Raw genomic sequence first — 5,526 nt, forward strand, 5'->3', positions numbered from 1 at the left:
GCAAGTCCTGCTGGCAGTCGTCCTGGCAGCAGGCGTCACCGCTTGTTGAATAATTTCGGCATCTTTTGTTTTAGCTACAGAGCCCTCAGTGCAATTGTTGTCAGCTGCACTTAGCAGGTCCTTTCTTTTGTCCCGCCTCTCACTCGCACAGCTCGCTCTCTCTCTCTCTCTCTCTGTCGCTCTGTCTTCCTGATATTTGAATAAAAAGCACACTTCGCTTTTTAGTTTTAATTATGGGCAAAGTTTTGCGCTGGCCTGTTAAATGTGTTAAATGTGGCAGGCACAGCTAAAATAATTATAAATGACAGTCCTCAAGAAATCCAAAATGCCAAATGAAAACTAAATGTAATTCTGGCCAAGGCAAAGCTGCCCAACTACTGATTAAGACATTTGATTGGAGGCGGGGGGCAGGGCAGCTGCTTTCAACCGAATTTCATGTCTCACTTGGCGTATACGTATGCATATATTCATACGCCATGTGGCACGAATGCTACGTCTTGGTCAGGCCATAAAAATTTGTTGTTGCATTTTAATTAAAATTTTATACCAAGTCCCGGCCAGTCGACAGTGGACACGCATGGCTTTAATTGCACTGCGTGCAGAACTTTTTCTGGCAAGCTGCTGCCAAAAAGTTGACATTATAGGACGAACTGCAGGCACAAGAAATGAAATAGAGATGGCGAACCGCACGCGACTGAAGGCTAACCGAAAATCCTGAATGCAATACACAGTCATCAGACAGGCTGGCAGGCAGGCGCAGGCAGGCAGCAGGCGCTGTCGACACATCAAGGACTTCGCTAGCATCGCTAACAAAACCAACCAACTGACATTGACAATTCACAAGAACATGACATCAGTTGGCCCAGTCCCCCCCCCCCCCCCCCCCCCCCCCCATTCCTTGTTTACCCTGTGCGTATGCTTGAATGTGTGTGTGATAATTAAATTTTCCAGTTGTACTTCCGCACCGCATCGGTCTCAACCACACATTCTGGTTCCGGTTCTGTGTGCGAGCTGGAAGTTTTTTGATTGCTTGCCTGCTGCTCGACTCGACTCGACTCGACTCAACTCGACTCAACTCGATGCGACTCGACTGGCATTTGTCTATCTGTTCAACTGCCTGTCCATCTGTCCATCTGTCTGTCTGTCCATCTGTCCATATGTCTTTCTGTCTGTCTGCCTGTCTGTCTGTCGTCGCTGCAGCAGTTGATTTGGCTCCAACCAACTCGAAAATAGTCCCCATTGGCCTTTGACTTGAAACTGAAAGTGCCAAATGGTCATTGATGAACGTTTCCGTTATTGGTAGGAAATTGAGTTTCAGCCACTGATGGATGCAGTCAAAGTGAGCTAAATCTAATTGGTGTAATGGCTAAATTGTGGACCATCTCTTGAGCAAGCACTTGCTTTGCCACATTTTCGGCATACCCTTTTTTGTGGCAAGTTGTTCAAAACGATCTCGTAATGATGCTCTTGTGGTATTGAGTTCATAACTTGCAATTAGCATCAATTACGATTGCACTCCATTTCACTGCTTTGTCTGGCAGCGACAGGTATAAATTATATTAACAGTAATTAGAGCCAGAAAATTGTTCAATTTACATTAAACTAGAAGGTAGAAGACTAAATATCCTAGCCGTCATATGGCTTACGATTTGGCAGAGATGGCAAACTCAACAACACAGAAATTTATCTTTCACCCGATATTTCCTAGTGAGCTATATTATATTGGTAAGATTTGGTTTATATCTGGATACAAGCACAATAAAGTAAAGTGGATTCGAACTATGTAGGTTCTGGAGCACAAATCTTCGTACTTAAATGGCAGCTTGTCGAACTAATCCAAAAGGCGAGACTTGTATTTAGACCTTAAATCGAACTCTTATTTTGTTTATTGTTTAATTGTTAACTTATATTTTTGCAAGTATTATTTTTACTATTTTTACTGCTGAATTTACAGTTCGTCCTGCAGATGCCTTCATGTTTTGGCTTCTGCCTAAGGATATTTATTCGCGCAAATATATTATGCACATGTCCTTGATGAAATTACCAAAACGTGTTAAACTTTGAAATGCGCCTCGCAATTTGTCCCTTTTTATACAGAGCCCACCCTAATACCCTGCCAGAGCCGCTTTCTAATGGCGCCGAATTGTTTGCCAGCAAAAACAAAAAAAAAAAAAAAAAAAAATGAGCAAAAAAAAAGCGAAGCGGACATTTTGTAAATATTTTTCATGTGTACTTTGGAGCAACAATTGGAGAGGGGCGACAGAGGATAGTCACATGGCAACAGTCAGACATACACAAACACACACACACTTGCGCACACACAGACAGAAAAGGACTCGCCGTAGCAGTAGTTGGCGTTGGTGTTGTTGTTGCTTTAAGCAAATATGGCCGCCGACCCGCAGCTTTTGGCTCATTTTGCGCCCGGCAAGCATAAATAAGGCCATCTGCGTTCGAGCAGCATCATCCACATCGCAATTTGGCCAAAGAGCCGAAAATACCTCAGCCCCCCGCTCCAGGCACGACAAGCAGGCGAGGACAAGGACCACAGAGCTAGGCAGCTAGACGGACATTCATTCGTTCAATCATTCATGTTGTCATTCAAACATTGACGCCAGCTGTTTTCAGCTGAACGAATAATACCCTTTGTTGTTGCTGTTGTTGCTTTTACTGATGTTTTAAACAGCATCAGAGCGATAAAGAAAATGTGTTTGTTTTTCATTTTCTAGTTTCTTTGGCTGCCAAAATACATACAAGCGCGTTGGCGAGTGTGCCACATGCGACATGCCACATGCCGCATGCCGCATGCCGCTAGCCGCATGCAAGTCCAGGCCAAAAACCCCAACATAGCATAGCCGGGCCATAAGCCTTTTTTAAGTAGTTTTTAATAATGTTGCCGCTGCCACACACGCGGAAAAAAGGACGCAGCCAAAAAAAATGCTCAACAGCTGTTGCCAGTTACGACCAAAAGCTAAAAATACAAAAAAACGTAGCTAAGAAAATAATACAAATAAAATAAAAAAAAAACGTGCGGCCAAAGGTGCAAGCCAGCATAAATAAGACGCTGGATAATCAGGCATGCCCCGCACAGCGCTCTGCCAGAGATAATCGACGACTGCTTGCAGTTGGCCTCCACGATTTTGCGGCACGTTGCGGCAGCCGGAGGTTGCCGCTGCTAGTTGCTGGTGTGGGTTGCTGTGGGGGTTGCGCTTTCTATTGTTGCACGGCAAGCAAACAAATTGAATTTAAATGGTTGTCAGCAACAGAAATTAGTTTTGCCTTTTGAGTGCCTGATATAGATAGAACGTGGAGTAAACTGCAGATGGCATGGAAGGGGCGCTACACGCAGTTCGAGCGAACAAGTGTCTGTGCAAAGGAGAAAAAATGCGCACACACAGCTCGGCAAATTATGAAACGCAATGGCGGCAAAATAAAAATAAAAGGCATCTCCTGCCCTCAAGAGACAGCCTTGAAGTAGTACCCCTCGGCAGTTCTAATTAAAAGATGACATCTGAAGATTTGTGTTCAAAGTGAAAAAATAATTAGCTGACAGCGGCATGTTAAGATCGCGATTAGCAAGCGATTAGTGCAGTTCGTTTAAAAATATTTCAACTGTAACGATAATTACACCACAAGTCAGCTAGGTTTTGATGCAGCTGCAGCTGACAGCTCGTTAAAATGTAGCGAGTGTTTTTAGTCGTTAGTTTTGAATTGGCGAGAGTATGTACTCAGAAGACAGCGCATACATAAGTTAAGCAAGTAACTCGTTACAATGTAGCGAGTGGATTAATTCGTTGCGACTAACTCGTTACAACATGATTCAATATTAGTCAGAAATTAGTACTCATGTACTCAAGTCATGAAAGTAACTCATTACAATACAGCGAGAGTTTTTACTCGTTATCTTTGGAGAGTCGAGTAATCGACATTTCCCACTCAGGGCTTAAATATGCTCCCTTGGGTAACGCGTCACAGCATAGCGAGTCATTCTACTCGTCAGTTTTTAATCAGCGAATAATACCAACTCGCATTACACGAATTAATCAATCGATACTCAACTACATCTATCAAATTGATGAATCTTTCGTAAAGCTAAAGTAAACTTAAGCTGATTATGGGGAACAAGAACTAACATTTCATAAATGTCGCCCATAGTTTAATAGTTAATGCAAGTTCGGCTTCTCCTTTTACGATATGGTAAATCCTCTAACTGGTTACAATATAGCAAAGGTTTTTACTCCTCAGCTTTGCCTCGGCGAGTAGCAGCTACTCGTATTTACGAAGAGAGGCCCGAGGGAATCGTTGAAAAAATAGTTATGTAATTTATAATTATAAAATGACATTTTACCCAGGACAGATTGTAAAATGCAGTCAGGCCTCAAATGGGGGCTACGGCATGTACATTGTTCATGCTAACATGCAGCAAAAAGCACAGCTGCCTAGCCGCAACAAAGCAAAGTCTACTTTAAAACACTTTTCGGGGGCCTGCGAATGACAAAAAGGGACTGTAAGCAGGCAGACGGACAGGCGGATGGGCAGACAAGCAGCCAGGCAGTCAGGCAGGCATACAAGGAGAAACAACAAGTGCAAGAAGTACAATGATAATGATGATGGGCATCCTGAGGGCTGAGGCTGTTGATGAGTGAATAATGCGGCACACGTTGAGTGCCCCGGCTACAGCTAACATATGAGCATCATATATTTTGACAAAAGCTGCCAGAGCGTGCACTCTCCAACTCTGTATCTGTGTGTGTGTGTGTGTGTGCACAGTAAAAAGGACTCAACATGTGCCACAAGGCACATACACAAGGCACGCAGCTGCCTGTCAGAGCAAACAGCCAGCTAAAGAAATGAAGCCAGGTACCGCATAGATGGACGAGCTGCCTCTCACATTATCTTATGCAAATATATTATAAAAATTTTAATAAGGCCCTATGAAATTTATAGAATTAACAAATGCTGGCACTTGCTTCCAGCTAGTTTTTAACATTGTGCAAATATTATTTTTTGCATGCTTTGCTTTGTTTTTATTTCAAATATTTTAATTTATGTGACAACGGTGCGTATGTGCATTATTTGCATATGGTGCACCGGGCCACTTGACGCCGATAAAAAAAAAATAAAAAAACAGCTAAAAAAAGAAATAGAACAGGTGCCACAAAGCAAATGCACATTGTCAACACGACGGTGCTAAATAAATGAATTTTTAAGTAAAAAAAAAATGTTAATTCTCGTTGAAAAACAATTGATGAACTGCAAAATTAATTGATTGCATACAGATGTGGGTCAGCAATGGAAATAAAGTAAATAAACGAAAAACTCGTCGTATTTAAATAAATATTCCCAACAAAAGCGGCCCGTATAGATCCAGCTTGAAATTGGTTTCACAATCAATTGGCTACGCCTTGTATTTTTAACAACAAATAATGATAGATGTTTGCATTTGTGAAGTGCTATGAAATTTGCCTACTTTGACCAGTTAGTATGGCAGGCTACGATATTTTCTTTTCTACGGCTTTCACATGTCTC

The sequence above is a fragment of the Drosophila novamexicana genome, unplaced genomic scaffold (assembly GCF_003285875.2).
Source record: "Drosophila novamexicana strain 15010-1031.04,08,12 unplaced genomic scaffold, DnovRS2.1 tig00000024-arrow-pilon, whole genome shotgun sequence".
In the NCBI taxonomy this organism is placed as follows: domain Eukaryota; kingdom Metazoa; phylum Arthropoda; class Insecta; order Diptera; family Drosophilidae; genus Drosophila; species Drosophila novamexicana.